The 12,646-nt window shown below is 49.3% G+C and overlaps 1 pseudogene; it reads right to left on the reverse strand.

Moving 5' to 3' along the window:
* Nucleotides 1–2,900: 2,900 nt before the first annotated feature.
* On the reverse strand, nt 2,901–6,273 carry LOC129352156 (GPN-loop GTPase 1-like; annotated as a pseudogene).
* Between the last annotated feature and the right edge of the window lie 6,373 nt (nt 6,274–12,646).

The raw sequence follows: 12,646 nt of genomic DNA on the forward strand, positions 1-12,646 counted from the left end.
ACAGAAATGGAGACATCAGAGAAAATATGGACGGATAACACAGATCAGTCTCATTCACACAGATTCCTCATGTTGGTGTTTATTTCTATGGTTGTCTGTTACTGTCTCATTTCCATTTATAATCAGCATTCAGTGAAGGTGTTTCTGTCATGACCTTGACCTCTAAACCTCTGACAGAATTCCATTGGGTTGGAGAGCTGCTTATCAACCCTGATGGACTGCAGCTCCCATGATGCATTGCAGCAGCTGGCCATGATGTAGTGGAGCTGAGTGAGGACCAGCAACAATGAGGTCACCTCGAGCCAATCAGCAGAGAGCATACCGAGCCCCGCCCCCTGTGAGTGAGCCGACAGCGAATGAGGTTCAGGATGCAGCATCAACACACACAACACACACACACACACATATCGGTGCTCCTGCTGCAGAACGGGAGGTTCTGGTTCTGACTCAACATCAGAACATCTGGGACAGATGACATCATCTCTGTTGGTGAGATGATGTCATCGAGTATGAGGTCACCTCTCTGCTCTGAGCGGTGATGTCTGGTTCTGGAGGTTCAGTCCTCATCACCGGGATCAGAACCAGGCAGCAGACCGGTTCTGATCCGGTTCAGAACCATGCAGCAGACCGGTTCTGATCCGGTTCAGAACCAGGCAGCAGACCAGTTCTGATCCGGTTCAGAACCATGCAGCCAACCGGTTCTGATCCGGTTCAGAACCAGTTCAGAACCAGAACCATGTAGCAGACCGGTTCTGATCCGGTTCAGAACCAGAACCATGCAGCAGACCGTTTCTGATCTGGTTCAGAACCAGAACCATGCAGCAGCTCCGACTGGTTCCGTGGTTCTGTTCGTGTCGTGACGCTCCGTGGTTCTGGTCGTGTCCGCGGCCCGCTGAGCGGAGGCCGCCGCCGGCCGCGTGGGCTGAAGGCAGCCGGTGACTCACTCTCCTTCCACGGATGAAACCTCCCACAGCGCCTCCACGGCGCCCCTGCTGGTCACCGCGCGGCGCTGCAGCTGCACATGCTCACCTGGCTGCAGGTACCGTTTCTGCTCACATTTTATGTTTATTAATGCAATTACTAATTTCAACACTGATTAATTCCAATCAATCAAATACTTTATTGATTTGAATTAATAAATTCAAATCACTGGAAGTTCTGGTTAAACTGGTTCTTCAGTGTGCAGTCTGACTTGTTCTCTCAGGATTTGACGAGGCTTAATGCTTGTGATGTTCCTGCAGGAGTGGGCCCACGGTTCTGATCCAGAACCTTCCATTCATGCTGGGATTACATCCCAAATTATGTCATAAATAAATTACATAATAAACTAAATGTATCATTTTGGGATTTTTGACTATTCAGTTGTTCTTTATTTCCTTTTTGTGCAGAACTGTTAAGAAGCAGAGGTCTTCCATGTGGAGGACATTTTAGTCTTTCAAAACAGATTAACTTAAAATCATGTATTTCAGTCAGAAATGAACTGAACATACAGATATAACATAATATCTGTATGTTATATTAAATGTTAAGTTTGTGATGGTGATCTGATCAGGGCATCACTTTTTATTTAAACTTGTTTTATGTAGTAATAGGCCTTGTTTATTGTGAAATATCATATAGAAGAATAAATGCAGGGCAGGTTGGGCGTCCAGAACGACGGATTCCTGTTGGAAACGTTTAAAACATGAAATAAATTACAACATAGTAGTGATATTTTCAGAAAAGCATTTTTAATGCAGCAAAATATGCAGTGAAGGAGCATCAACACAGTGAGGCTGATTTCAGAACCGCCCGAGAGTCGGTGCTGGATGCAGAACACTAACCCACGAGCACCGGAGGTACTGGTTAAACTGGTTCTGGTTAAACTGGTTCTGGTTAAACTGGTTCTGGTTAAACTGGTTCTGGTTAAACTGGTTCTGGTTAAACTGGTTCTGGTTAAACTGGTTCTGGTTAAACTGGTTCTTCAGTGTGCAGTCTGACTTGTTCTCTCTGGATTTGACGAGGCTTAATGCTTGTGATGTTCCTGCAGGAGTGGGCCCACGGTTCTGATCCAGAACCTTCCATTCATGCTGAAGCTCTGAATGAAAGCAGCCGGTCCGCCCACGGCCATCTGCCGTGCCGCTGGGGCCCACGCGCCGGGCTGAGATCCGGCAGCATGGCGGAGGCGAGCCGCTGACTCACTGCACTCAGCACACATAACGCGCACGCAGCGCGCGCGCACGCCCCCACGCTGCGCAGCTGCCAGCACGAAGAGAAGAAGTTCAGACTGCAGAAACATCCTGACAGGAGTCGAGAGTTTTCTGTCTTCAGTCGGATCGCCCACAGGAACACGGTGTCAAAACTTTTTACAATAAGGGACTAAATCAGAAAAGCATGTGGCCCACAAGGGAAGTATTTTTAAAAACTTTATCCCTTTTATGTTTTATGTCCTCAATAATTAACTCAAAATATTACAATGTTATTGAAATTTTATGGAGACAGAGCAGAACATTGCAGCCCACAGTTCCTGCGTTTAGTTTTAATTTGAGATGCAAGATTTGCTTTTCAGTAAAATCAAGACAATAATTATGGTTCTAGTCACTAAAATTAATATGTCTGCAATTAATAAACGGGAATCGAGTGTTTTTTAAAAAGCCATTTTCGATGAACGTATCTGTGTGAATCAAGCAGCTGGATGATCTGTTGCGTTCGAAAACTTAAAATGTTTAACGTGGCAAATTTACAGCATTTATTAAAAATATTCTGGGGAACCTGCAGCTGAGACCAGACTGCTGTTTTCTCCTTGGAATCTCAGAAAGTGTGTGTGTGTGCGTGCGTGCGTGTGTGTGTTGGCTCCATTTATAAAACACTGTGTCGGACACAGGCTGCAGCTCTGTGCTTTATTTCAGTCAATTCAAAGTTCTGGTATAAAAATAAAACTTGTTTTCCTCTCAGTGACGAAGCAGCCAATAAGCTGCTCCAAATCCATCCATGTCATTGGTCAGGGCGCATCGGGTGCGGCGCACTTCCTGTTCCGCACCTGGACCACTTCCTTCCTCTCCTTCAGGAAGTTCCCAAAGGCGTCGCTCTCTTTGCTCTCCTCAGTGGCTACAGACAGAAACACGGATAAGTTTAGGAACGCTTTGCAACATTTGGGAACGTCGGGAACGCTTCTTGACGTTCAGCAAGGTTTGGGAACGTCGGGAATACTCAGCTCTGGCTTTTTTCTCACCGGAGTGGTCGATATCGTCCGTATCGTCTGCCTCTTCCTCGCTGTCGTCAAGGTTACCGCGGGTCATGATGAGGTCGCGGGCCCAGCCTCGTCAGCTTCCTCTGCGACAGGAAGAAGCATGTTGGAACCGGGCCAGAACCGGACCAGAACCGGGCCGTCCAGTGGGGCAGTTCTGTACTCTTACCTGCTGGCGCGGCAGGAGACATGTCCACCGCCCCCAGGTCCTTCCTGAGGCGCTCCAGCTGCTCCTGCTGCTTCCTGCTTTGCGCCGCCGCCTGGTGGACAGGAGGATTGTTCACAACCAGAACCAGAATCCACACAGACCAGAACCGCAGCCAGAACTCACCAGCTGCCGCCGCAGACGCTCGTACTCCGGCCGGTAGTCCCTGAGGGGATGAGATTATCAGAACCCGACCTCTGACCCTGACCAGAACAAACTGGACCTGCGTAGGTTCTGACCGGGTTCTGACTCACCTGTGGTACTCCTCGGCTGCCTCCTCCACCTTAGTGAACAGCTCGTCCAGCCCACTTCCCGTCACCGCGGAAACGCCCACCACCTGCCGACACAGCCCAAACGTCAGTCAGACCCAAAGAACCATCTGGGTCGGGTCCGGTCCGGTCCATACCCGCAGACTGGTGTAGAACTCGTCCAGAACCAGGCTCATGGATCGGGTCAGGTTGCTGACGTAGGACGTCTCCTGGTTCAGAGCGTCCTGGAACGCCTCGAAGTCCTGCATCCACTCCACGGCGAAGCTGTGCTCGATGATGTCAGTCTGCAGCCAGGGGTCAAAGGTCAACATGGGGTCAACAGGAGGTCACAACAACAACCAGGAAGCAGCTGACCTTGTTCATGGCCACGATGAAGGGCAGCTTGGTCTTATAGAGGATGCTAGAGAGAAGAGACCATCAGAACCCAATCTGATCCAGAACCAGAACAAAGCAAGCTCTGTTCTGGAATGAGTTCAATCTGGTCCTGCAGCGCCCTCTGCTGGTTCACATGAAGAACTGCAGATGTTTTATTCAACCACTTCAGCTTATCAATATTTTACTGCCTAAAATACACAAAAAGATTTGGATTAGTTCTAATGAACTGATGAAGAGGAAAACATTTCAACTGAAATGTTTTAGATGGATTCTTTTAGTCTAAACTAAAACTCTGCAACCTTTATAAAAATGTTTCTCAATCGTCAGCATGATGTCAGTTTATGAGACAGAGCTTGGGGAAGGGTCTGAATAGCAGATACACAAGTGTGATTGACAGCGCATACTGTTGTTTAGTTAGAACTGGCAGAAAGCAGGTCAACAGGAGTTTGATTTCCTTTTATCACTTTACATCTCATGGTTTAATAAATGCTACAAGCATTTTTCTAAAAGTTCCTGCAGCTTTAAGGATTAACTGATCACTAAATCAGCTGATGATTATCTCAATAATCGATTAATGTTCCAGCACAATCTGAGCCAGAACGTCTGGTTCTGGTTCTAAACTTAAAAGCTCAGAGTGTTTTCTAGAACCAGAACCGGGTCGGTACCTGCAGGCGTACAGCATGTTGGACATGAAGGTGACGGGGTGGACGCTGCGGGACGTGTCCATCACGTAGACGACCACGCACGGAAACGAGGATGCCTGCAGAACACAAACAGCTCTGGGTCAGAACCGGGGCGGGGCAGAACCAGGACCCAACAGACCCAGAACCCACCAGAGCCTCAGTGATGATGGTTCCTGACGCCGACCAGGTGAAGACTTCGATCTGACCCGGCGTGTCGATCAGGACGAACCTGCAGAGACATCAGCAGCAGAACTTCAAGTTCTGGACCAGAGCAGAACCGGTACTCTGGGTCAGGAGCAGCTGGTACCGACCGGTGGTTCTGACGCTTCTTCTCGATGAACTGCATCACTGAACGACACGGAACACAGAAACCCATTCATTAGCACATCCAGGTCCAATCAGAGGTTCTTGTACCGAACCAGGTCCGATTAGAGGCGATAGCAGAACCGGGTACTCTGGACCGGGTCGGGTCACCTGGTCGAAGCGCGTGGCAAACAGATTGAGCGCAGTGACGATGCCGCCGTTCGGGCCCAGTCCGTACTGCTTCATCACCTCCTTGTAGTTCACCGTGTCCCGGATGTCTGAGGGACAGAGGACAGGCTGAGGACAGGGGACTCCGTCCAGAACCGGAACCAGGCAGAACCGGAAACCAGAACTCACCGATGTTGGCCGGAAACGGAACCTCGTGCACGGCCGGGTCCAGGTTGATGACGTAAGGAGGCGAGTCTGGGCGTGGAGGTGAGCCGTCAGTCTCTGCAGGACAAACACAGGCTGGTAACCGGTGACCTGGTTACCAGGTAACCCGGTGACCCAGTAACCCGGTGACCTGGTAACCCGGTGACCCGGTGACCTGGTGACCTGGTCAGCAGCTGGTTGAGATCAGAACCTGTTCTGAAAACGAGCAGGATGCAGAACAGGCCTGAGCGACTCCAGGCCTGCAGCGCCTCCTGCAGCTTTTAGATGCGTCTCCACTTCAACACACCTGAGTCAAATAATGACGTCATTAGCAGGATTCTGGAGAACCGGACTGGACTAAGGAGATTCTGGCCTGTTGGACCAGAGAGACACCCAAGAGCTGCAGGTCATCAGGGCTGCCCAACCCTGATGCAGGAGCTGCGGAGGTTCTGGTGGTTCTACAGAACTCAGTGCAGCTCTTCTATGAGTCCATCAGAACCAAACCGAACCTGGAAACCAGAAGCAGAGCGTCACAGGGTCCAACGCGACTCTCTGAGCAGAACCCGAATCAGTTGGACCCGTTCTCTCATTCTGGACCCGTTCCCAGGCGGAACCGGTTGGAAACCCAGCCTGTGCTGCTCAGAGGTTCACGCGTGGATGCGGAGCTGTCACGCGCTGCCTCACCTGGACAAAGGTGGTCTTTCCGGACCGCCATGCCCAGCACGATGAGACACACCGGGGAGTCTGGAACTGGACCCGGACTCGAACCTCCGTCCGCTCCCGGTGCCGAACTGTCTCTGCTCTCCGGAGAATCCACCGGTGCCGCTGCCGCCATGTTGGTGGATGGCCGTAAACAGGCAGGCTGTGCCGTAAAACAGGACGCGACGAGCCGCTTTGGCCAGCAGGGGGCGCCAAGGCGCGTTAATGACGCAGAAACATCCATAAAAAAATAGACATTTAAATTTAAACATAAAAAAAAAGGCAAGAAAGCTATATATGTAAAAAAATAAAATAAAAATTCAGGAGTTTATTTGACATTAACATAAATATATTTAAAATAAATGTAAAAAATGTTTTTAATATTAAATTTTGTAAATTTGCCTTACAGTTTAATATTTGTTAATAAATTTCTCACAAACATCTAAAGCTGATGTTAAGGCCCAGGTGAAGACCATGAACACTGCAGTCCTCACCTGGTTACCATAGCAGCCAAGTGTCAAACAGTAAGGTGAGAATAAAAACTATCCTGCTGTGTGAAGCTTGAACTGATTGATCATCAGAAGTATTTCTTTCAGTCTCCTGGCTCTGCAGGTGTTCAGGCTGAATTAACTTGTCTAGGCGGGACGCCATGCCACAAAGAGCCTGGTCCAATTGTTAAATTCAAAAATTATGTTTGTTTAAAATAGAATTTATATTAAACTGATGCAATGTTCTGATCTTCTGAGTCTTTTTTAAGGCTTAAAAAAGACACTTTGCGTAATAATTCTAAATGCGTTTCACTTTTGAAATGTATTTCATGTTATTCTATTTCATAAGTCAAAGCTTTAAAAGTGAGGAGTTGTTCCTGGCAGCCTTTAGTTGTGGTTTGAAATATTTAATGTGTAACTAGTTGCAGTCAGAGCATCCGTCCACGGATCGGACCGGAGGATGGGATGAGGCCCGATGGATTGAGTTCAATCCAGCGTATCACACGGAAACGCTCGCTGATACCTGGTTCCCATGACAACAGCCTGATGATTTTCAGTTCCTGAGGCAGGATGTGAAAGTCGTGGCGGTGAGATGACCCCACTGTTTTTATCGGCTTGTTTTGTTCCAAACATGAAGAGATCGCCGTTCTTCTCACGGAGCAGCAGAACAAACTCAGACAGAAACAGGAAGCTGAAGAGGAACGAAGGGAAGTTCAGGCTGAAGCTGATCCTGGTCTCAACCTGAGAGACGCCTGGAGTCCTGATCAATCACCGCAGACCCGATCAATAACTAGAGACCTGATCAATCACCGCAGACCCGATCAATAACTAGAGACCTGATCAATCACCGCAGACCCGATCAATAACTAGAGACCTGATCAATCACCGCAGACCCGATCAATAACTAGAGACCTGATCAATCACCGCAGACCCGATCAATAACTAGAGACCTGATCGATCACTGCAGACCTGATCAATAACTAGAGTCCTGATCAATCACCGCAGACCCGATCAATAACTAGAGACCTGATCAATCACCGCAGACCTGATCGTAAACTGATGAACTTTAGGTTTTATTCTGAGGTTAGGAACAGCTGACCCGGTTCGGTCCAATCACATCCTGCCTGTTTCCATGGAGACGGTTTACCATAAAGTGAGAGGAAGTGCTTTTTGCTGTGAGGCGTTCGCTGACCTCCTCGTAGCGCGGGGCGTTTACTGCTCCGTGGCGTCCAGAGTAATCAAACGATGATGAAGAGCTTCCTGTTACTCTTCAAATCCTCCGACTCTGCAGGTTCTGAGTCGGGCTCTGCTTCGGTTCCGGCTGGATCGGGTCAGACAGCGGCTTGGCTCAGAGCCGCATGTCGGAACCAGAATTTATCTACTTCCTGAGTCACAAACATGATGTCCATCTTTCATGTGATAACGTTGTTGTTTTCCAAACGGTTCTGGTCCAGAACCTCCGGGTGCAACCGGAGACTGGTCAGGAACAGACTCACAATAAAAGTCCAGAAATAACCTGGTTCTGATTAAACTGGATCCCGCTCCGACTCAGGGGTCGGAGCGGGATCAGCATCTGGTCACCTGAAGCTGTTTCCTGGCCCATTTCTGGTTGTGAAGCTGAAGGCGGCCCAGTAGAACCAGTCTGGGTTTCATTCTGAATTTTGATTGGCAGAGACCCAGAACACCAACCAGGAAGAACCTCCAGCATGTTGGCGAATTCCCTTATCCAACCAACCATCCATCCAACCAACCATCCATCCATCCATCCAACTGTCCAACCATCCATCCAACCAACCATCCATCCAACCATCCATCATCCATCCATCCAACCATCCATCCAACCATCCATCATCCATCCATCCATCCAACCATCCATCCATCCAACCATCCATCCAACCAACCATCCATCCAACCAACCATCCATCCATCCAACTGTCCAACCATCCATCCAACCAACCATCCATCCATCATCCATCCATCCAACCATCCATCCAACCATCCATCATCCATCCATCCATCCAACCATCCATCCATCCAACCATCCATCCAACCAACCATCCATCCATCATCCATCCATCCATCCATCCATCAACCATCCATCCATCCATCCAACCAACCATCCATCCATCCATCATCCATCCATCCATCCATCCAATTATCCATCCATCCAACCATCCATCCAAGCAACCATCCATCCAACTATCCATCCATCCATCCATCCATCCATCCATCCATCCAACTGTCCAACCATCCATCCACCAACCATCCATCATCATCCATCCATCCAACCATCCATCCATCCAACCATCCATCCAACCAACCATCCATCCATCATCCATCCATCCATCCAACCATCCATCCATCCATCCATCCATCCATCCATCCATCCAACTATCCATCCATCCATCCATCCATCTAACCAACCATCCATCCAACTGTCCATCCATCCATCCATCCATCTGTTGCAGTTGTGCTAACAGGAGTTGGTTAGTAAATACAACTGCAACAAGCTTCCTACAGCAGATATTATTGATCAGAAATTAAAGTTGTGTTTTTTCAGAAGGTCATGTGACATTATCAGTTTTGATCTAGTTTTATTTGTCTGAGCGAATAATGGCTGCTGAGCCTCATTTGTCATCCAACCTCTGGAAAAAACATTGATGAAAACAAAACAGTGCGTTTCTATTGTTTTACTTTTTATGGCTGCTGGAAGAAAATGTTTTTGTCTGAAAACTAATGACAACTTTCCTCCAGAAGAACGAGGGGAAATCCTGTTGGATTCAGAACTAGGAATGATCAACTTTCCCACCATGTCGAAGCTTAAACTTTTCCCCTGAATGTACCGAAGGAAATGACACAAGATGCTTCACCAAAGGAAACAAGATGGAGGTGTCAGATTTTAGAGAATGGAGGATTTCTCTTTAGTCTTTGGTTAAACACCAGGAGCCATTTCTGCTGCAAGTGCTAGGCTAACAGGCTAGCTTTGCTCATATTTTCCCAGAATGCCCTGCGCTGTTGTCCACTTCCTACTTTTGGAACATTCTCTGGTCCTGTTGGCATTCACATTCAAACCAAACCAGAGTTCACTTCAACCGAACCCAGACCGTGGTTTGGAGGACCAGAGGTCAGAGGTCAACTGGCATTCACACCAAAACCAGACTTATATAGCAATGGACTGTAGTCGGGTTAAAGGGGATTGAACTGGTTTGGTGGGCATGATAGCAGCATCACAGAGACGTACAGCCTTATATTCCACGGTTCGTACCCTGGTCGGATGCCGCCCTGGGCAGAGAGCAGTGGGGTAATGACTTCCAGCTGCCTAGAGCCGAGTGGGGGACGTTTGATCTCTGCACAGGTACGACTCCACCTGACCCGGTTCTGGAAGTTCTGCGAGTCAGGAAGCAGGAACCAGCAGCAGGTCCAGCAGGACCGTTTGGACTGGTTTGCTTAGACAGAATCATCTGTCTCACTGAACCAGAGGATTGACACAGACTGGGTGACTTTGGTTTCACGGTGGTTTGGGTTTCTCTTGGTTCTGAACGGTTTGGTTCTGTTGGTTCTGTGTTCCATTAGCGGGAGATCATTTTGGGTTTTTTTGTTTATTTTCCTTCTCGTCTTTGGTTCTGCGTGTTTTCATCAGTTTTCCTCTCTGTTGCTCTTCCTCCTTCCAGGATTTCTTGGGAATTTATTGGACCTGGTCTGTGGTTCTGCCCGGCCCGGCTGCGCTCTGACTCTGCGTCCTGAACCCGGTTTGGTGTTGCAGTGTTAATTTGGTCTTGGTGGTTTTGGGTTTCTGCTGTTTGCTTTCAGGGCGGGGTTGAGGTTTGGACTGGAGGAAACATCCAGAACATTTTCCTGACCCGACCCGTTTCACCCTGAGGATGATGAAACTCAGTTGTGTTCAGAGCGCCTCTGCAACTCGGACGTTTCTCCACCTGAAGCTCCATCGCCGCGGCGTGAAAACCCAAATAAACAGGCAGCAGCTGAGTGGAAACAGCCGGCCGGGCCAGGTACGCACAGCTCCCTCTACTAGCTGGTTTACATTAGCCTCCTCCACAGCGCCGCAGGATAAATACGGAGCTGTTTCTGTTTAAACACGAGCAGCTTGAACTGGACCGCCGTCCTGGCACCGATGCAGGACAACTGGAAACACTGGGAACCACAATGACGCCCCGAAACAAACAGTGGAGAAAAGAAATAAAAACTAATGTTTGGGAAAAGTTTAGAACACCTGGAGAGCTTTCTGAACACCTGAATCCACATGAACGTCACTTGAATGTCACCTGAACGCACCTGAACATCACCTGAACTTCACCTGAAAGATACCTGAAGGTCACTTGAATGTCACCTGAATGCACCTGAACGTCACCTGAAAGCACCTGAACGTCACCTGAACGCACCTGAACATCACCTGAACGCACCTGAACGTCACCTGAACGCACCTGAATGTCACCTGAACGCACCTGAACGTCACTTGAACGTCACTTGAACGTCACCGGAACGCACCTGAACGTCACCTGAACGCACCTGAAAGTCACCTGAACGCACCTGAACATCACCTGAATGCACCTGAACATCACCTGAACGCACCTGAACGCACCTGAACGTCACCTGAACGTCACCTGAACGCACCTGAACGTCACCTGAACGCACCTGAACGTCACCTGAGCGTCACCTGAACGCACCTGAACGTCACCTGAACGCACCTGAACGTCACCTGAACGCACCTGAATGTCACCTGAACGCACCTGAACGTCACTTGAACGTCACCAGAACGCACCTGAACGTCACCTGAAAGTCACCTGAACGCACCTGAACATCACCTGAATGCACCTGAATGTCACCTGAATGCACCTGAACGCACCTGAACGTCACCTGAACGCACCTGAACGTCACCTGAACGCACCTGAACGTCACTTCAACGTCACCGGAACGCTGAACGTCACCTGAACGCACCTGAACGTCACCTGAACGCACCTGAACATCACCTGAATGCACCTGACATCACCTGAACGCACCTGAACGCACCTGAACGTCACCTGAACGTCACCTGAACGCACCTGAACGTCTGAACGCACCTGAACGTCACCTGAGCGTCACCTGAACGCACCTGAACGCACCTGAACGTCACCTGAACGCACCTGAACGTCACCTGAACGCACCTGAACATCACCTGAATGCACCTGAACGTCACCTGAACGCACCTGAACGCACCTGAACGTCACCTGAACGCACCTGAACGTCACCTGAACGCACCTGAACGTCACCTGAACGCACCTGAACGTCACCTGAGCGTCACCTGAACGCACATGAACGTCAACTGAACGCACCCTGAACGCACCTGAACCTCACCTGAACGCACCTGAACCTCACCTGAACGCACCTGAACGTCACCTGAGCGTCACCTGAACGTCACCTGAACGCACCTGAACGCACCTGAACGTCACCTGAACGCACCTGAACGTCACCTGAACGCACCTGAACGTCACCTGAACGCACCTGAACGTCACCTGAATGCACCTGAACGTCACCTGAAAGCACCTGAACGCACCTGAACGTCACCTGAACGCACCTGAACGCACCTGAACGTCACCTGAACGCACCTGAACGTCACCTGAACGTCACCTGAACGCACCTGAACGTCACCTGAGCGTCACCTGATCGCACCTGAACGTCACCTGAACCCACCTGAACGATACCTGAAGGTCACTTGAATGTCACCTGAAGGCACCTGAATGTCACTTGAACGACACTTGGTCAGAGAAACATAGCTTGTGGTTTGTTGGTAAATGTGTGAACTTTGATCCCTCTTGTGGGTTGTCAGTCTCATCTTCCTCTTTGCTGCTCTTCCTCAACCGTAGCTCCGCCCCTTTATCAGATGTTTCCTCCTCAGCTGAAATTGGGTGAATTTGTGGCGACTGTTTCGTGGAGCCTCAGATTCCTGACCCGCTTTCGGCCACCACATTCCCAAACATCCCAAACATCCAAAACATTCCACAGCATTCCTGGCGGCCTTGATGGATGAG

The sequence above is a fragment of the Poeciliopsis prolifica genome, unplaced genomic scaffold (assembly GCF_027474105.1).
Source record: "Poeciliopsis prolifica strain line A6 unplaced genomic scaffold, Auburn_PproV2 SCAFFOLD073, whole genome shotgun sequence".
Lineage (NCBI taxonomy): Eukaryota > Metazoa > Chordata > Actinopteri > Cyprinodontiformes > Poeciliidae > Poeciliopsis > Poeciliopsis prolifica.